Below are 22,448 nucleotides of genomic sequence, written 5' to 3'. Positions count from 1 at the left end.
AGAGTGCCAAGTGTGAGATTTTTTACCAATTCAATCGCTTAAAAGTTAACTGATTGAGATTATTAGTTGACTGTTGTATGGCCTCGAATGAGTGCCATCTAGTGACAGTAGAGGAAAACATCATAACTAAAAAATCTCAGCTCTTAGCGCTTCGAACCGTCGATTTGTGTTACAAGAATATATTTCCCGATGTAAAAAAAAAGTTAAAAATGTTTTTGATAGATAAGACATAATAAAGATTATACGATCTGTGATTACCTTAGGGAAAATTTTTAATTGTTGCATATTGTTTATTTAGATTTTTGACATTATGTCAATAATTATAATAATTATGTCAATAATAATAATAATAATAATAATTATAATACCTAATTCTTGTAACTGATTCTAGTAGGCTTCATACGATACATAATAGCTTTAAGGGTAAATGTATACACTTCTACAATAAAGTCCCAGCCACTGTTCAGGCATTATCTATAAATAAATTTAAATGTTTTATAAAAAAATGGCTCTGTCGTAAATCCTATTACTCCACTGCTGAATATCTAAATGATCGGACAGCCTGGGACTAGATTGTGATTATTTTATAGCGACTGTACAATATTGTATATTTTTATTGAAAAGAGCGCAAAAGAATGCTGGGAGAGTTTCTTGCGCCGCTTCTTCTCTCTCAGAGCGCCATTTGTTTCCGAAGCGGTAGTTGTATCTAGTAGTATAAGAAATGACATCAAAAAGAATTCTAAAGGAATCAATTTTGTGAAAATAAATGCCTTTTATGCCTTTTAATAATGGACATTAGACATTTTAGCTGATAGCATTATGACCATTTTATAATAGTTTATTAAAATGCTTTTTAATGTTGCATGCTGTAGTTAAGCAGTGTTAGGCTGCTCACGTATTTTTTTTAAATGTTAATGCAATAAAGAAAATTAAATTAAATTGAAAGAATACGAAATTTAACTTTTTCACATTAAGTCGCTTCGTACCTATACCCGTTTTGTTACGAGAACAGGCCTACTGTATTAGTTATTTATGCAACTGTTTGTGTATTAAAACACGAATGTGGGCTTATCACACGAGGGATGATAATAGTATCACACAAGTGTTTTGATACCAAATTATCAACTTACATTATGAATGTTCTATAAAAGATTCTGAAACAAGTATTGTAATGTTGTACTAAATTTCATTACAACATTCGTTTGGATGATGTAATGATTATTAGGACATTGGGTGTTTTAATGTTAGCAAGAAGCTAACTGTTATAGAATCTGGGCGTAGATAAAAAATATAACGCAATACAAAACCTTTGTCAGGTATGAGATTCGAACCCACGTTCCCTCTTGGAAACTGAAATCACTGACTGAATCATGACACCTTAACTATTCAGCCAATCTGACTTATTTAATAAGCATTAGTTGAAATTAATGATTAAACTTCACCTCTACTTCGCGGCTAGCTGTAATGCAACATGTTATAGATGGACGAAAAATTTGAGGCGATGAAATAGTAACACAATTAAAATATTCTATCTGAGTGATCTATGATCTGAACACACACTAGAAGAACAAAGGCATGTGGATGAGAAACAGAATAAAACTTCGCATAAATTAAATACGTGTTTAATTATGATGATAAAATAATACAAATTTAAAGTCTAATACAAAATGTGTTTCCAGTAAATAATTTTTAATCATCGTAGAAGGTACTTGTTGGTCGACGCGATACGCTCAGAATGGATTTGTCTTCAGGACAACCAGTCTGCTTGTAATCTGTAAAGAATGAGAAATATAAAGCAAACCAATTAATCAGTGAAAACTCAAATAATAATGGAAATATACATAAAATGCCCTGTGAGATATAAACGGGGTATAAACTGTGTCGTAAGAGGATAGATTATGTGGCCGTGAACCAGTAATGTGTAAGCATTACAGTGTTACGGTCTGAAGAGCGCCGTAGCTAGTGAAATTACTGAGCAAATGAGACGTAACATCATATGTCTCAAGGTGACGAGCGCAATTGTAGTGCCGGTCAGAATTTTGGGTTTTTCCAGGATCCTGAGCGACACTGCATTGTAATTTGCAAGACGTGTGAACATCCTGTTTGTCTCATCGCTTATAGTCAAAATAGGCACCGTTGTACCCATAATCTACCCATAATCTAGCTGGCATCCTGTGCAAAGGAGCCTCCCACTGGGAAAAATATATTGCTTACTTCTGCGTCTTATGCAATTATAGTCGAACATATCGCAGAGATCCCGGAACCCGATGACGTCACCGGCGTGACTGATGCCACAGATTGGGACACGGTCGTGATTGCACACCTTAGCCATGCTGCACCATTTCGCTCCCATCTGGCAACACAATGTAAATTTGTTTATTTATTTATTTATGAAAATATAATATAACATTACAGATTAAATCTAAAGCGTTACAAAGATACTATACTAAAGAGAGAAAACAATCAAAATGATAAAGTTATCTTATTTTGTAGAGCCTACAGGCATCATACTTTCAGATCATAACACTATATACAAGATACATAATAGCTTTAAGGGTAAATGTATACAATTTTATAATAAAGTCCCAGCCGACGGACAGATGACCGTTGAGGTGAGGCAGTAAAGTCCTCGAATGGCGATCACGTACCGGAAGACGCAGTGTTGGTAGGCCCCCCACAAGATGGACCAACGATCTGGTCTAGATCGCCGGAATACGTTGGATGAGGGAAGTGCAGGACCGATCGTCGTGGAAATCTTTGGGGAGGCCTTTGTCCACCAGTGGACGTCTTCCGGCTGATGATTAAGTATAAGATTTTATTGACATCACAATTTCACAAGGACTGGTTAAGAAGAAAAACATTCTCTTATGAATAAAATAACACATGCATAGATACAGTCATTTGAAAACCCATATAACCCCATATAATGGGTTGCCCCTCCCTACTGAGCTAGATATTCCGGGTTCGAATCCTGGTAAGTGCAATCATTTATATGGTGAATATGAATGTTTGTTTCCAAGTCATGTACGTTTATATGTATTTGTGTATGTTTAAGTAAGTATATTGTATTAAATATATCGTTGTCTTGTACCTATAGTACAAGGCAATGATTAGTTTGGGGCAAGATAATTTGTGTAATATGTGTTATTTTATTTAAAAAAAACTTGTGATTGGTATTGCTGAGTTTCAATCTTATGACCTATGCGTGGAATGTACTATTTATTACATAATATACTATTGAATTAGTGATGCCTCTCGAGCCATTTTTTACTCGAGTGAAATTGTTAAACTCATATTCGAGTGAAAACAAATTAACTCGAGTTCGTATACTCGGAGATTTGATAGTAAATCACTGTGCCCATGAGATGGATGAAGTTGATTTAATATACCTTAGTTAATTTATATATAATTTTATAATAATTTATACTAAAGTAAAAATCGCCGTATTATTTAACAATTGCCAAATAAGTTTAATAGTGTAACATTAATTTAATATTAGTTTTAGGTTTAATACTGTATCATTGCGAATTGCGAAACTGAAGTGGCAGTGGGCAGGGCACATAGTTCGACGGACAGATGGCCGTTGGGGCAGTAAAGTCCTCGAATGGCAACCATCTACCGGAAGACGCAGTAGTAGCCCCCTACAAGATAGACCGACAACCTGGTGAAGATCGCCGGAATACGTTGGATGAGTGAAGATCTTTGGATCTTTGATCCTTATTAGCAACAGAGTCCATTGTTCCAATAATACAGGATGTAACTTTTTTTGAAAAATCCTTCGGGTCGATTTCCATCAAAAGATCAACAAATTTTAAAAAACTAAATATGCAGTTATTGGTTAGTAATAAATCGAGGGCATGATTCCTTTCACGACTTTCCTCCAAGTCTCGTTGTTTCCAACTTGGCCGTCACCGCACTCCTCAAGAAACCATCCTGTACAATCAACCTAAATGAAAACTCCTAAAAAAGCTGTACACAAAATAAAATTACATCATCCACGAACAGTTATCATAAAATGAAAACTACTGGGCCAAACTATGAGAATTTTTTATAGCATCTATTCCGCATCAAACTTAAGAAGAATCACGTAAATCGGTTTATAAATCTCAGCATAATCGGTGTACCTACATACATAAAAAAATACCAATCGAATTGAGTACCTCCTCCTTTTTGAAGTCGGTCAACAATCAAAAATAATAATATAACTGCACAAAATTTTCTTTGAAATAACACTTTTTGGCGAACTATGAATTCAACATTTTCAAAATATATCGACTTTAACAGAGCCTCCTAAAAAAAGAACTACTCTAGTAGGACATTTAAGAGTTACAACATGAAAGAAATATACAAAAAAATATAATACCTACATAGATTTTTTAAGATAAATGATTTTTTTATTATGTAATGATCTTCCTAAACAATTTATACTTTATCAATACAAAAATTCGTCTTTAAGTCTCGAGTATTGACACCCCAAAATTAAAGTAGCCATTGGAGTTTGGACACAATATTAAGCTATGGCGGGACAGCAAATAACTAGTGATAAAACAAGACTAATATTTAAGTTTAAATTGATTTTAATAGTTATAACTAAGTGCTTTAAACATACATAATTTAATAAGACCATATCGAATATCTTGTAAACTTTTATTAAAATACTTTATCAGTATTCAGCATAAATTTATCTTTACGAGCAAAAAACTATTAACTACCTCATTTCTGATACAATAATAGACATGTCTGTTAGATAATTATTTTGGATTATTAGAAAGAGCTCTGAAAACACCGAGGTGTTAACAGGTCGCCCGCCAAAAATATGTCCTATAGACAGGAGTCTGATATAGACATTAAAGGGTAAATTTCTTATCTACAGCGAACTGCCTTGTGTCACTACACTATCGTCAGTCAAATATACATAGCGCCTTCTAATTTCTCTTATCAATTTAAGTTGCGCCACCTATCGGCGAACTGAAAAATTATTTATGTGTTAATGTATGTTCAGTAAGACTGCTTAACCAACACCGCAAATTGATAATAAGACAGTCTCTATAAGAAATACAGTATTTTTGTGATAGCAGATATCATAATTTCACTCGAAGAACTTATATTTTTCACGACTGTGTCTAAAGCCTGTGTTAGTTGTTCGCTCGCATCGAAACTGTTTGTAAGCATCTCGCGCGCTAAACTACGTAGTTACGTTTAAAAATGACAATAAATGTGCCATAGCAAAGTGCTTACTGAAGCTAAATAACTGCTGAAATATATTTTGCAATAGTTTTTCAAGTAAAAATGAAAATATTTTAACACATTTCAAAAAAAAATTTTGTTTATAAAAAACAGAATGAATGAAATTGAACGGACGCTCTCTCAAGTCGGAGTTATAATAACAAGAACTACCTATATATTAGTAGTGTTATAGTCTAGCGAACATACAATTTAACTAGTTGTAATGTTATACCATGAATAAACCAAGAATATGTTAAATTTTACCATATCGTTGACAACACTGTCCATACAACAATATCAGTATCAATTTTGAAGTTTTCAAGCAGTCTTGCAAATAAACGCGGGAAATGTTATACGTTCGAATTAACTAATCATAAGCAAGATGTCTATTGGTAAACATTTTGCACACTCTTGATTCATTCTCAGATATAACTTTATAGCACGTTTATTGGTAAAGTGCCAAGTAGAGGTCAGCTTAGAATTTTTACGAAATTGAAAATGAACAGAACAATGTCTGTCGGGTCAGCTTGTGTATTATAAAAATATCAACTTACCAAATATTGCGTAACAGTCTAAAAAACAAAAATTCTGCGCACTTCACTATCACGTCGGCGCCCGATAATGTCTGAAGTCCCCCAACCCTTTTTAGTTAACTTTTGTATTGTATGTATACATTGTATTGTATGTATACATCCCAATGTAATTGTTTGAATTTGTAAAGATTTTAACGGACTTTTACTCTAGTATGAGTTCAAAGTAAAAAAGCGATTCCTTAAAACAAAATAAGGCGAGAAATTGAATAAGGTCGTGTGGATTTCGTCGTTGTTCCATATGTAACGGAGGTGTCATATTACGTTCCTGGATTCCATTCCATTCCATTATTACTTATGGAACTTTCCGCGTTAAAGGACACGGAACTTTAACCCCCTTATTCATAATGGTCCGCTAACTTTAAACAGCCGCTTAGGAGTGTTTTTTCTCATTCTGACTTAGGTCAAAAGTTAGCAGACTATTATGAATAAGGGGGTTAAAGTTTGTATTGTATACTAAGGGCAAGATATTAGCAAGATAGACAGATAACGGAAGATAATAAACGATATAAACAATCCTGTTCTTCAAGCTGAAAATAACAAGAATACGTCCTGATTTAATATACCTACTACTACTACTTACCTACCTATGTGGCACCATGATTGCGTTACTATTCTTATAACAGATAAGTGGATTCTTTCATTTTAGAGAACATATAAATCGAGGATACTGCGTCTCATAATGGCCTGGAGGATGAGATTTAGATACAAATTATGATAATTAATATATATAATAAATATAATAATTTAATGATTTCTCTAAACGTTCGCCCGATTCTCCTAATCCTTTACAACTAGCATACACTAGGGCGTGCGTCCGAGCACATGTAGGGAGTACAATAGACGTACAGATTTGAGTGCTCATTTCGACAATATAAACATTTACCATTTACCAGTGGGTGGCTCCTTTGTACAGGAAGCCGGCCAGATTATGATTATGGGTAGCCGGATAGATATGACCACAACGGCGCCTATTTCTGCCGTGAAGCAGTAATGTGTAAGCATTACTGTGTTTCGGTCTGAAGGGCGCCGTAGCTAGTGAAATTACTGGGCAAATGAGGCTTAACATCTTGTCTCAAGGTGACGAGCGCAATTGTATTGCCGCTCAGAATTTTTGGGTTTTTTGAGAATCCTGAGCGGCACTGCGTTGTAATGGGCATGGCGTATCAATTACCATCAGCTGAACGTCCTGCTCGTATCGTCCCTTATTATCATAAAAAAAAAACAAATGATAACGGTAGTGGTAGTGGGATGTCCCTTTGGACCAGAATTTGAACCTCTCCAGCGCCATTTTTGACCCCAAGCATTCTTCAACTCAGTGTGCATCGTAGCTAGAAAAATTAAGAGGCTAATGAGATTTAGCATTTTGTCATTTGCGATTCCGCACCAAATTACTGGTTTGGTTTTTAGAATCCTGATATATATGCATAAGGATAAAGAAATATAAGGGAGTAAACTGGCTACAATACAGTCCATGAACTACTCCGCTTAGCCATGGAGAAGGAGAAGTTTAAAAGCTGACTGCTGACCTCCAGTACTGGAGAACCACGTGCAGGGCTTAGACATCGGCTACTATGTAGCAATACAAAAGTGTGCCCACTTTTATCATAAGCTGTGTGTCAATTGTCACTGTTCAAATCAGGTTCTAAATTCAACATACGTAACTTTATTGAATAAATGTTTTACATTGCTGTTTATTGACCAACAATATTTTAAACAACTGGAGTGAATGCGGCAATGTATAGAATAAAGCAGTGGAATCTTATTATGGTGTAATCTGTTGCATGTTCCATATTTTAGATTTGTTTTTATATGAGGTGATTTGTGTATATGTGTAGATAGTCATCAATTATACTTATCCTGTTGGCATTACTTTTTGTACCTTACGGCCCATTGAAATGTCCTCGTTGTCTCTATCTTTTGGAGGGCCGTGCCCCAGTATCGTCACAGTAAGGGACAGCATCATCAACACTGAAAAATATCGTCTTATTTAATAACTGTCCAAAACTATAGTAACGTATATTTATAAAGTAACAACAGTAATCATTTGTGATGGTTGACATGATATTAATAGACATTTAAATTTATTAGATAACTTATTTTCATTATTCATGTGATTCGCTTTGTTGTAAGTCCTCTATTTTTTCAAAACAATGCTTATGACGGTATCTACAATAATAAATATGATTACTGTATTGTATTTGTTGGATGCAATTACTAAATGTGACAGTAATCACGACCATTAACGTTCACGAAGCATCCTTACACAAAAAAGCTGACATACATATTACATAAATATTATTATCAAGTACTGATATAATTGTCTAGTAATATTTTCAACATGCAATAATTAAGAATGATTTTTCGTTGACACCATACACCATACACCGTTTGTGTATATTATAATACTTAGGTAATAAGTAGATGATGTTTCCGCATTAGCTAGACACTTTTGATAGTTCCAACCCCTTGCCAGACACCCTTAATGTTCATGAAATTATAATTTTTTTTACGTCATAGTGTAAAAGCTGATTTTTATAATATACTAGCTGACCCGGCAGACTTCGTACTGTCTCAATCGAGTGGGATGTGGGTTATTGTGTACAAAATAGGTAGTACCTAGTACCTACTCGAGGCTGAAGTGATACCAGTCATTTGATGTCAAGTGAAGCATAATTATTACCTTTTAAAAAAATACAAATGACTTATTGTACCGTTTCGGATTGTAGCCGCAATAAAAATATGTCCAACGAAGGGATTCCTTATAATCGATAATCAGAATTTACTGATTTAAATACAATTAGGTATTACTTTTTTATGTGTTGTGAAAAATATACAATTGAAAATGAATCATAATAATATTATGACGTATGGTTCATTTACCTTTGAATCGATGTAACTTATGTTAGGATAATTATTGTAAACAATAAAAATATCTTGCTACTCAACAAGTGCATGCAAGTACATTTCTATAAAATTTTATCGAAATAAACTTATCTTTTTATATTTTATTCAAGTATTGCTGTTCTTTACCATGCATCATGCGATAAGGGTGTAAGTTAAACGTAGTTTTTTTTTTACATTTAAGTGTCAGTTTATAAATATAATATATAATCAACCTGACTGAAAAAAAGCCGTAGAGATAAACAAAAAATTACATAAAAAATGTTCATAAAATGAAAACTACTGGGCCAAACTATCTAAAATTTTTATGGGACCAAATGGCATCTATTCTGCAGCGAACTAAAGAAATTACTTAAAACGGATAATAATTCCCAGAGTAATCGGTGCACATACATAAAAAAAAACCGATCGAATTGATAACCTCCTCCTTTTTGAAGTCGCTTAAAAATTTGAAAGATGCCATTGAGTGTCAAGATGCCACGCACACAAGCATCTAATAGTAGCCGTAATAAAAAATCTATTGTACTAAGGTCTCAAGTTGTAGTAGTGTCTAGGTCATTGTGCTAATTTTAACATAAAATAACTGCAAAAGCAACATATTATATAAAGTATTAATGGAAACACTAGCAATTTTTGTATGGCGTGCCATTGATATTATATGTAATGAATATTTACTTTTATAAGTTCCAACCGGTTACCGGATCAATTCGGGAATTTATTTATTTATTTATTTTAAACATCACAAAATCCACAGAACTTAAATTAGGTTATAATAATACTATTTTGTAGGACTTACATCTAATAATGGATTTACAATATTTATAATAAGACATGATATTTGTGCGTGTGTGGTTTGGTGAGTGTGCGTGTGTGTGTGTGTGTGTGTATCCTGTATGAATATATCCTTTTAAACGAAAAATATAATTCTAATTAATCTATGAGGTAACAAACATACAAAAAACATTACCTCTCTAATTCTCAAATAAACTGTTTTTTTTTTATGGAATAGGAGGACACACGAGCGTACGGGTCACCCGGTGTTAAGTGATCACCGCCGCCCCAAAATCTCTTGCAGCATCAGAAGAATCACAGGAGCATTGCCGGCCTTTAAGGAAGGTGTACGCCCTTTTTGTGAAGGTACCCATGTCGTATCGTCCCGGAAACACCGCACAAGGAAGCTCATTCCACAGCTTTGTAGTACGTGGAAGAAAGCTCCTTGAAAACCGCACTGTGGTGGACCGCCACACATCCAGATGGTGGGGATGATATCCTAACTTTGAGAAGCTCTTCCTATTTTTGAAGTCAACTGAATGTTATGCATAATGAAAAATGACGAACTACCTAAACATACACACTTCTAATCGAAACATTTCTCGTGATAAAGAGGACAATTCTCTTGAGTCGGATAATCGAAGTTTTTTTACCGACACAAAAAAAAGTGGTATAAGGTTTGTGCTACTGGGTAGGTATATATATATATATATATATATATATATATATACCACGTCTTCACATATCTCTATGAAAGATAAGTAACACTGTTGTGTGATGATAAGAATCTGCTGCAACAAATAGGTGCTTCTAATTCTTAAATAACATGTAAATTAAAATTATTTTTTAAAGACTATTAAGTAATAGATTATTATTTGATATTACAAAACTATATTTTAAGTTGTTTTGGCTTATTTTAGTCGCAATATTACTACCGAAGATTTGTTTTCGACGCATCCGTTTAAGGCTCGGGCCTAAGCCAATGGCCTTGAGGAATCGAGCGGAACTAGGTTACCTCTCTCGCAATAGTTTTACTTGCAATGATATAATTGAATTTTGTTTACGGCCTTTTTAGGAGTTTGTGCCTCCTACTGATAGGTTTTAAGTCAGTGCCAAGCCCTTAACAAAATAAAACTTAATATTATAAACAGCTTACTTACTGTAATTACTTACGTTGTCTGGCCACGCGTGTCTGTCCGCTTGGGTTGTTTTGTTCTAGACGAAGCAATCCCGCTCAAAGTCACGTGTGGCGAGTGTAGGTTTATTACATATGGCTTGGCAACGCCTTAAAAGCTATCAATATGTTGCACATACAAATATAAATAGTATTTTATTAATATTAAAGGTGAAGGTTTGCATAAGAGGTGTTTTATATTAAATTTTTAGTTATTTGATACTTTTCAGTTTTTGAAGTCGGTTTTTTTAAACGTAGTTTATATTTAATTTTTTAATTTTTAGTGTCAGTTAATAATCATATATAACCAATCTGAATGAAAACTCAAAAAAAGCCGTACACAGAAAACAATTGTGTCATCCAGGTAGACGAAAATTTTCATATAAATGTCCATAAAATGAAAACTACTGGGCCAAACTATGTAAAATTCTTATGGGACCAAATGGCATCTATTTCGCATCAAACAAAAGAATTAAAGTATGTTAATTGGAAAATAAATCTCAGAGTAATCGGTGTACATACATAAAAAAAATACCGATCGAATTGATAACCTCCTCCTTTTTGAAGTCGGTTAATAACTGAAATATTTCTACTACTATTTAAAGGGTTATCTATATCCGATTAGATAATGTTTTAAGGTTAACTCAACCAAACCTTTACCGCCACCTTTCAAAGCCTCCTTATCTGTTAACTCTCTTAAATTAAAAATGAAATCATATATTCTATTAAATGAATATCTAAGTCATATTCGAGCCTTACTTGCATTCAAAGAGACTAGGAGCTTTTTGTTTTGTTTTATTTTGTTATTTGTCATTATTAGTGTTATTAATAATTATAATTGCTGTTTTTATGTTTGTTCTTGTTTTTAAGTTTAGTTGGTATAGTACTTAATACTTTATTTCAGGCGAGGTGTCGTTCAGTTGTCACGCGGGGGTCTTAGAAGATCAGCGCAGCGTTGCAACATACTTGTGTTGAAAAACATGCTGAGTGGCTCCTTTTTTAAACACCACACGTTTTTATATTTGTATATTTTTAAGTTGCTTCATTTTGTTATTTGTGTGTGTGTTGAAATAAATGTTTTTTCTTTCTTTCTTCTTCAAACTTGAAACTTTTGCAAAATAAGCATCTCCCAACAATTGATGTTCTAACTGGTTACGAGAATACGCATCGTATAATTTTCCTAAATCGGATCGTAACTTCATTACAATGGAAACAGAGTGCCAAGTGTGAGATTTTTTACCAATTCAATCGCTTAAAAGTTAACTTATTGAGATTATTAGTTGACTGTTGTATGGCCTCGAATGAGTGCCATCTAGTGACAGTAGAGGAAAACATCATAACTAAAAAATCTCAGCTCTTAGCGCTTCGAACCGTCGATTTGTGTTACAAGAATATATTTCCCGATGTAAAAAAAAAGTTAAAAATGTTTTTGATAGATAAGACATAATAAAGATTATACGATCTGTGATTACCTTAGGGAAAATTTTTAATTGTTGCATATTGTTTATTTAGATTTTTGACATAATATAATAATTATAATACCTAATTCTTGTAACTGATTCTAGTAGGCTTCATACGATACATAATAGCTTTAAGGGTAAATGTATACACTTCTACAATAAAGTCCCAGCCACTGTTCAGGCATTATCTATAAATAAATTTAAATGTTTTATAAAAAAATGGCTCTGTCGTAAATCCTATTACTCCACTGCTGAATATCTAAATGATCGGACAGCCTGGGACTAGATTGTGATTATTTTATAGCGACTGTACAATATTGTATATTTTTATTGAAAAGAGCGCAAAAGAATGCTGGGAGAGTTTCTTGCGCCGCTTCTTCTCTCTCAGAGCGCCATTTGTTTCCGAAGCGGTAGTAGTATCTAGTAGTATAAGAAATGACATCAAAAAGAATTCTAAAGGAATCAATTTTGAGAAAATAAATGCCTTTTATGCCTTTTAATAATGGACATTTGACATTTTAGCTGATAGGATTATGACCATTTTATAATAGTTTGTTAAAATGCTTTTTAATGTTGCATGCTGTAGTTAAGCAGTGTTAGGCTGCTCATGTATTTTTGTTTAAAATGTTAATGCAATAAAGAATATTAAATTAAATTGAAAGAATACGAAATTTAACTTTTTCACATTAAGTCGCTTCGTACCTATACCCGTTTTGTTACAGGCCGAACAGGCCTACTGTATAAGTTATTTATGCAACTGTTTGTGTATTAAAACACGAATGTGGGTTTATCATACGTGGGATGATAATAGTATCACACAAGTGTTTTAATACCAAATTATCAACTTACATTATGAATGTTCTATAAAAGATTCTGAAACAAGTATTGTAATGTTGTACTGAATTTCATTGCAACACTCGTTTGGATGATGTAATAATTATTAGGACATTGGGTGTTTTAATGTTAGCAAGAATCAAACTGTTATAGAATCTGGGCGTAGATAAAAAATATAACGCAATACAAAACCTTTGTCAGGTATGAGATTCGAACCCACGTTCCCTCTTGGAAACTGAAATCGCTGACTGAATCATGACACCTTAACTATTCAGCCAATCTGACTTATTTAATAAGCATTAGTTGAAATTAATGATTTAACTTCACCTCTACTTCGCGGCTAGCTGTAATGCAGCATGTTATAGATGGACGAAAAATTTGAGGCGATGACCTAAAAGTCTCATTTTAAAATAGTAGCACAATTATTATATTCTATCTGAGTGATCTGTGATCTCTGAACACACATTAGAAGAACATAGGTATGTGGATGAGAAACAGAATAAAACTTCGCATAAACTAAATACGTGTTTAATTATGATGATAAAATAATACAAATTTAAAGTCTAATACAAAATGTGTTTCCAGTAAATAATTTTTAATCATCGTAGAAGGTATTTGTTGGTCGACGCGATACGCTCAGAATGGATTTGTCTTCAGGACAACCAGTCTGTTTGTAATCTGTAAAGAATGAGAAATATAAAGCAAACCAATTAATCAGTGAAAACTCAAATAATAATGGAAATATACATAAAATGCCCTGTGATATATAAACGGGGTATAAACGGTGTCGTAAGAGGCAAGATTATGTGGCCGTGAACCAGTAATGTGTAAGCATTACAGTGTTACGGTCTGAACAGCGCCGTAGCTAGTGAAATTACTGAGCAAATGAGACTTAACATCATATGTCTCAAGGTGACGAGCGCAATTGTAGTGCCGGTCAGAATTTTGGGTTTTTCCAGGATCCTGAGCGACACTGCATTGTAATTTGCCAGACGTGTGAACATCCTGCTTGTCTCGTCCCTTATAGTCATATATTACTGCTTCACGGCAGAAATAGGCACCGTTGTGGTACCCATAATCTAACTGGCATCCTGTGCAAAGGAGCCTCCCACTGAGAAAAATATATTGCTTACTTCTGCGTCTTATGCAATTATAGTCGAACATATCGCAGAGATCCCGGAACCCGATGACGTCACCGGCGTGACTAATGCCACAGATTGGGACACGGTCGTGATTGCACACCTTAGCCATGCTGCACCATTTCGCTCCCATCTGGCAACACAATGTAAATTTGTTTATTTATTTATTTATGAAAATATAATATAACATTACAGATTAAATCTAAAGCGTTACAAAGATACTATACTAAAGAGAGAAAACAATCAAAATGATAAAGTTATCTTATTTTGTAGAGCTTACAGGCATCATACTTTCAGATCATAACACTACATACAAGATACATAATAGCTTTAAGTATACACTTTTATAATAAAGTCCCAGCCGACGGACAGATGACCGTTGAGGTGAGGCAGTAAAGTCGAGGACTTTACTGCCTCACCTCAATGGCGATCACGTACCGGAAGACGCAGTGTTGGTAGGCCCCCCACAAGATGGACCAACGATCTGGTCTAGATCGCCGGAATACGTTGGATGAGGGAAGTGCAGGACCGATCGTCGTAGAAATCTTTGGGGAGGCCTTTGTCCACCAGTGGACGTCTTCCGGCTGATGATTAAGTATAACATTTTATTGACATCACAATTTCACAAGGACTGGTTAAGAAGAAAAACATTCTCTTATGAATAAAATAACACATGCATAGAACAGTCATTTGAAAACCCATATAGCCCCATATAATGGGTTGCCCCTCCCTACTGAGCTAGATATTCCGGGTTCGAATCCTGGTAAGTGCAATCATGTATATGGTGAATATGAATGTTTGTTTCCAAGTCATGTACGTTTATATGTATTTGTGTATGTTTAAGTAAGTATATTGTATTAAATATATCGTTGTCTTGTACCTATAGTACAAGGCAATGATTAGTTTGGGGCAAGATAATTTGTGTAATATGTGTTATTTTATTAAAAAAAACTTGTGATTGGTATTGCTGAGTTTCAATCTTATGACCTGAGCGTGGAATGTACTATTTATTACATAATATACTATAGAATTAGTGATGCCTCTCGAGCCATTTTTTACTCGAGTGAATGTACTATTTATTACATAATATACTATAGAATTAGTGATGCCTCTCGAGCCATTTTTTACTCGAGTGAATGTACTATTTATTACATAATATACTATAGAATTAGTGATGCCTCTCGAGCCATTTTTTACTCGAGTGAATGTACTATTTATTACATAATATACTATAGAATTAGTGATGCCTCTCGAGCCATTTTTTACTCAAGTGAATGTACTATTTATTACATAATATACTATAGAATTAGTGATGCCTCTCGAGCCATTTTTTACTCGAGTGAATGTACTATTTATTACATAATATACTATAGAATTAGTGATGCCTCTCGAGCCATTTTTTACTCGAGTGAATGTACTATTTATTACATAATATACTATAGAATTAGTGATGCCTCTCGAGCCATTTTTTACTCGAGTGAAATTGTTAAACTCATATTCGAGTGAAAACAAATTTAACTCGAGTTCGTATACTCGGAGATTTGATAGTAAATCACTGTGCCCATGAGATGGATGAAGTTGATTTAATATACCTTAGTTAATTTATATATAATTTTATAATAATTTTTACTAAAGTAAAAATCGCCGTATTATTTAACAATTGCCAAATAAGTTTCATAGTGTAACATTAATTTAATATTAGTTTTAGGTTTAATACTGTATCATTGCGAATTGCGAAACTGAAGTGGCAGTGGGCAGGGCACATAGTTCGACGGACAGATGGCCGTTGGGGCAGTAAAGTCCTCGAATGGCAACCATCTACCGGAAGACGCAGTAGTAGCCCCCCACAAGATGGACCGACAACCTGGTGAAGATCGCCGGAATACGTTGGATGAGGACCGATCGTCGTGAAGATCTTTGGATCTTTGATCCTTATTAGCAACAGAGTCCATTGTTCCAATAATACAGGATGTAACTTTTTTTGAAAAATCCTTCGGGTCGATTTCCGTCAAAAGTTCAACAAATTTTAAAAAACTAAATATGCAGTTATTGGTTAGTAATAAATCGAGGGCATGACTCCTTTCACGACTTTCCTCCAAGTCTCGTTGTTTCCAACTTGGCCGTCACCGCACTCCTCAAGAAACCATCCTGTACAATCAACCTAAATGAAAACTTCTAAAAAAGCTGTACACAAAATAAAATTACATCATCCACGAACAGTTATCATAAAATGAAAACTACTGGGCCAAACTATGAGAATTTTTTATAGCATCTATTCCGCATCAAACTTAAGAAGAATCACGTAAATCGGTTTATAAATCTCAGCATAATCGGTGTACCTACATACATAAAAAAATACCAATCGAATTGAGTACCTCCTCCTTTTTGAAGTCGGTCAACAATCAAAAATAATAATATAACTGCACAAAATTTTCTTTGAAATAACACTTTTTGGCGAACTATGAATTCAACATTTTCAAAATATATCGACTTTAACAGAGCCTCCTAAAAAAAGAACTACTCTAGTAGGACATTTAAGAGTTACAACATGAAAGAAATATACAAAAAAATATAATACCTACATAGATTTTTTAAGATAAATGATTTTTTTATTATGTTATGATCTTCCTAAACAATTTATACTTTATCAATACAAAAATTCGTCTTTAAGTCTGAGTATTGACACCCCAAAATTAAAGTAGCCATTGGAGTTTGGACACAAAATTAAGCTATGGCGGGACAGCAAATAACTAGTGATAAAACAAGACTAATATTTAAGTTTAAATTGATTTTAATAGTTATAACTAAATGCTTTAAACATACATAATTTAATAAGACCATATCGAATATCTTGTAAACTTTTATTAAAATACTTTATCAGTATTCAGCATAAATTTATCTTTACGAGCAAAAAACTATTAACTACCTCATTTCTGATACATTAATAGATATGTCTGTTAGATAATTGTTTTGGATTATTAGAAAGAGCTCTGAAAACACCGAGGTGTTAACAGGTCGCCCGCCAAAAATATGTCCTACAGACAGGAGTCTGATATAGACATTAAAGGGTAAATTTCTTATCTACAGCGAACTGCCTTGTGTCACTACACTATCGTCAGTCAAATATACATAGCGCCTTCTAATTTCTCTTATCAATTTAAGTTGCGCCACCTATCGGCGAACTGAAAAATTATTTATGTGTTAATGTATGTTCAGTAAGACTGCTTAACCAACACCGCAAATTGATAATAAGACAGTCTCTATAAGAAATACAGTATTTTTGTGATAGCAGATATCATAATTTCACTCGAAGAACTTATATTTTTCACGACTGTGTCTAAAGCCTGTGTTAGTTGTTCGCTCGCATCGAAACTGTTTGTAAGCATCTCGCGCGCTAAACTACGTAGTTACGTTTAAAAATGACAATAAATGTGCCATAGCAAAGTGCTTACTGAAGCTAAATAACTGCTGAAATATATTTTGCAATAGTTTTTCAAGTAAAAATGAAAATATATTAACACATTTCAAAAAAATTTTTTTTTATAAAAAACAGAATGAATGAAATTGAACGGACGCTCTCTCAAGTCGGAGTTATAGGTGTTTATAACAAGAGTCATAAACACCTATATATTAGTAGTGTTATAGTCTAGCGAACATAAAATTTAACTAGTTGTAATGTTATACCATGAATAAACCAAAAATATGTTAAATTTTACCATATCGTTGACAACACTGTCCATACAACAATATCAGTATCAATTTTGAAGTTTTCAGGCAGTCTTGCAAATAAACGCGGGAAATGTTATACGTTCGAATTAACTAATCATAAGCAAGATGTCTATTGGTAAACATTTTGCACACTCTTGATTCATTCTCAGATATAACTTTATAGCACGTTTATTGGTAAAGTGCCAAGTAGAGGTCAGCTAAGAATTTTTACGAAATTGAAAATGAACAGAACAATGTCTGTCGGGTCAGCTTGTGTATTATAAAAATATCAACTTACCAAATATTGCGTAACATTCTAAAAAACAAAAATTCTGCGCACTTCACTATCACGTCGGCGCCCGATAATGTCTGAAGTCCCCCAACCCTTTTTAGTTAACTTTTGTATTGTATGTATACATTGTATTGTATGTATACATCCCAATGTAATTGTTTGAATTTGTAAAGATTTTAACCGACTTTTACTCTAGTATGAGTTCAAAGTAAAAAAGCGATTTTTTAAAACAAAATAAGGCGAGAAATTGAATAAGGTCGTGTGGATTTCGTCGTTGTTCCATATGTAACGGAGGTGTCATATTACGTTCCTGGATTTCATTCCATTCCATTATTACTTATGGAACTTTCCGCGTTAAAGGACACGGAACTTTAACCCCCTTATTCATAATGGTCCGCTAACTTTAAACAGCCGCTTAGGAGTGTTTTTTCTCATTCTGACTTAGGTCAAAAGTTAGCAGACTATTATGAATAAGGGGGTTAAAGTTTGTATTGTATACTAAGGGCAAGATATTAGCAAGATAGACAGATAACGGAAGAGTACAAAGTATAAAATGCGAAAACGATATAAACAATCCTGTTCTTCAAGCTGAAAATAACAAGAATACGTCTTGATTTAATATACCTACTACTACTACTTACCTACCTATGTGGCACCATGATTGTGTTACTATTCTTATAACAGATAAGTGGATTCTTTCATTTTAGAGAACATATAAATCGAGGATACTGCGTCTCATAATGGCCTGGAGGATGAGATTTAGATACAAATTATGATAATTAATATATATAATAAATATAATAATTTAATGATTTCTCTAAACGTTCGCCCGATTCTCCTAATCCTTTACAACTAGCATACACTAGGGCGTGCGTCCGAGCACATGTAGGGAGTACAATAGACGTACAGATTTGAGTGCTCATTTCGACAATATAAACATTTACCATTTACCAGTGGGTGGCTCCTTTGTACAGGAAGCCGGCCAGATTATGATTATGGGTAGCCGGATAGATATGACCACAACGGCGCCTATTTCTGCCGTGAAGCAGTAATGTGTAAGCATTACTGTGTTTCGGTCTGAAGGGCGCCGTAGCTAGTGAAATTACTGGGCAAATGAGGCTTAACATCTTGTCTCAAGGTGACGAGCGCAATTGTATTGCCGCTCAGAACTTTTGGGTTTTTTGAACATCCTGAGCGGCACTGCGTTGTAATGGGAATGGCGTATCAATTACCATCAGCTGAACGTCCTGCTCGTATCGTCCCTTATTATCATAAAAAAAAAACAAATGATAACGGTAGTGGTAGTGGGATGTCCCTTTGGACCAGAATTTGGCTGACTGGGAACCTCTCCAGAGCCATTTTTGACCCCAAGCATTCTTCAACTCAGTGTGCATCTAGAAAAATTAAGAGGCTAATGAGATTTAGCATTTTTGTCATTTGCGATTCCGCACCAAATTACTGGTTTGGTTTTTAGAATCCTGAAATATATGCATAAGGATAAAGAAATATAAGGGAGTAAACTGGCTACAATACAGTCCATGAACTACTCCGCTTAGCCATGGAGAAGGAGAAGTTTAAAAGCTGACTGCTGACCTCCAGTACTGGAGAACCACGTGCAGGGCTTAGACATCGGCTACTATCAGTGAAAGACTCGTTTAGCGCAAAATACAACTATTGATTATTACTATAAAGGTATTATTCAATGATACCAATGACGTTGTATACTAAAGACATATCATTCGCAGTTTGATAGCGGAACGACAAAAGTGTGCCCACTTTTATCATAAGCTGTGTGTCAATTGTCACTGTTCAAATCAGGTTCTAAATTCAACATACGTAACTTTATTGAATAAATGTTTTACATTGCTGTTTATTGACTAACAATATTTTAAACAACTGGAGTGAATGCGGCAATGTATAGAATAAAGCAGTGGAATCTTATTATGGTGTAATCTGTTGCATGTTCCATATTTTAGATTTGTTTTTATATGAGGTGATTTGTGTATATGTGTAGATAGTCATTGAATTATACTTATCCTGTTGGCATTACTTTTTGTACCTTACGGCCCATTGAAATGTCCTCGTTGTCTCTATCTTTTGGAGGGCCGTGCCCCAGTATCGTCACAGTAAGGGACAGCATCATCAACACTGAAAAATATCGTCTTATTTAATAACTGTCCAAAACTATAGTAACGGATATTTATAAAGTAACAACAGTAATCATTTGTGATGGTTGACATGATATTAATAGACATTTAAATTTATTAGATAACTTATTTTCATTATTCATGTGATTCGCTTTGTTGTAAGTCCTCTATTTTTTCAAAACAATGCTTATGACGGTATCTACAATAATAAATATGATTACTGTATTGTATTTGTTGGATGCAATTACTAAATGTGACAGTAATCACGACCATTAACGTTCACGAAGCATCCTTACACAAAAAAGCTGACATACATATTACATAAATATTATTATCAAGTACTGATATAATTGTCTAGTAATATTTTCAACATGGAATAATTAGGAATGATTTTTCGTTGACACCAACCTTTGTTGTTAACTTTAAAAGATAGTATTATTTCTTGTTAAGTATATTTAACTATACATATGTACTGTGAATATCCTCATATTTGAGGATCTTTTTGAAAATCCCCTAATTATTTATAATTTTTGACTTATTAATAAGTTAGTAATATATATTTAGATATATTTTTTCTAGACGTCATTCTGATTGGAATTTGCTTTAAATAGCGTTCCACGGTTATGCCACATGGAGGAGAAGTACCTTAAATATTGTAGATGTAACATTTTACTAAAAGAAGACTTTACCTTATATAAATAAAAAATTAACTGCGTTCAAATATTTTTAAATAATTGCCTGAATGAACCGGGAATCGAATCTGCTACACGAGAAAAAAAATACCCTGTAGCTTTATCATACCGCTCGAAAGGCTTAATCATTACGCTTATTTTTTGCTATATATCATAGCATCAGAGATGAAAGGAAGACGGAAGGAGAAAAAATTTGTTCACATTAATGAAAAGCTGTTATTGCCGTAACGATATACCACTGACATTATCATGTTCGATTCCTGATCCAACCAGGCACTTATTTAAAAACAAATGAATGCAGCTTAAATTGTTTTTTAAATTAAAATAAAGTCTTCATTCAGTAAAATATTACATCTCTAATATTTAAGGTAGGTACTCTCCCTCCATGTGACATGACGGACTGTAAATTATATTATTAGGAGCTCTATCAAGAATTTACAGGTTTTTTAACTCGTTGATTACACCAAGGGACTCCTCTTAGTATGGGGTTACCGCAAGGGTCTATTCTTGGACCCTTTGTATTCCTAATTTATATAAATGATCACCTAACCTTGTAGAAAAAACACAAGGTAGCATTGTTTGCGGTTGACACTTCATTCATATTGTAAGTCAAAAGAAGCCAAGTTTTATATGACGAAGTAAAAAATGCTGTATCTGATATCGTGTACTGGTTTAGCGCCAATAACTTATAGTTAAAAAGTCGGAATTTGAATTTGAATAGTCTACTTACCAATCAGCTTAGACTCCATCGTTCGTCCTGTTGCCAGCCGATAGACTAATTATTCTACAAGTTCTAACACACAACAGCGTTAGTGAATTGTTTATTGTTTTGTTTCATTGTCTTGTATAAAATGGTCACTTCCAGGAATCACATCAATGGGGGTTTGAGTACTTTAACATGTATCGATATAGCTTCATGTTATTTCAGATTGTCAAACACTGTTAAGCTTTTTTAGAAAGTAAAATGTGGGAAGCAAATTTGACACTAAAGTTCGCCAATGCATGCAAACACAAACTGTGTTACTAATAAACGGGAATTAAATTTGTTCCAAATTCCAAAATTTTTGTCTTTATCTTACCTTTGTACTACACAAGTACATGACAGGGAGTAGTATTTTTTTTTAAACTTGGAGTAATTTTTCATCGCGCTTATTAATGAGACAGACACTGTATATTTTCATTTCCTGCTACGCCAGAGGTGGTTTATCCCTAAGGCAAACTAAGTCAAAGATTATGGGGTTCATGGTGCCAGGATCTGCCAAAAAGCAAATCTACACTACTCAGGTTTTTTTTATATTATAGTTTTATTTTATGAATAAATAAATAAAGCATAGTAATTAGTAATATTATATAATATGAATAACATTTTTTTTCGATTATTATGCTGATATTAATATGTTATTTTGTGATAACAACATCCAGATTTTGAGTTTCTCCCCACGAAGAAAAAGCAGCAAACGATGCAACACTGCGTAAATGTAAACGTAATTTATCGAAAGGAATTCTTATCT

General features: G+C 33.8%; 1 long non-coding RNA gene across 1 annotated transcript; it reads right to left on the bottom strand.

Annotated features, from left to right (window-relative positions):
• Window positions 1–1,606: 1,606 nt before the first annotated feature.
• LOC126972061 (uncharacterized) lies at window positions 1,607–21,709 on the bottom strand. Its single transcript, XR_007731038.1, has 4 exons — window positions 21,668–21,709; window positions 20,158–20,246; window positions 14,093–14,231; window positions 1,607–1,772 (listed from the first exon to the last, which is right to left on the bottom strand). It is a non-coding gene; the product is annotated as an uncharacterized LOC126972061 (long non-coding RNA).
• Window positions 21,710–22,448: the final 739 nt, after the last annotated feature.

Source organism: Leptidea sinapis, chromosome 2 (genome assembly GCF_905404315.1).
Source record: "Leptidea sinapis chromosome 2, ilLepSina1.1, whole genome shotgun sequence".
In the NCBI taxonomy this organism is placed as follows: domain Eukaryota; kingdom Metazoa; phylum Arthropoda; class Insecta; order Lepidoptera; family Pieridae; genus Leptidea; species Leptidea sinapis.
Note: the sequence above shows the minus strand (reverse complement) of the source record. Positions and strands in the feature narration are given on the sequence as shown.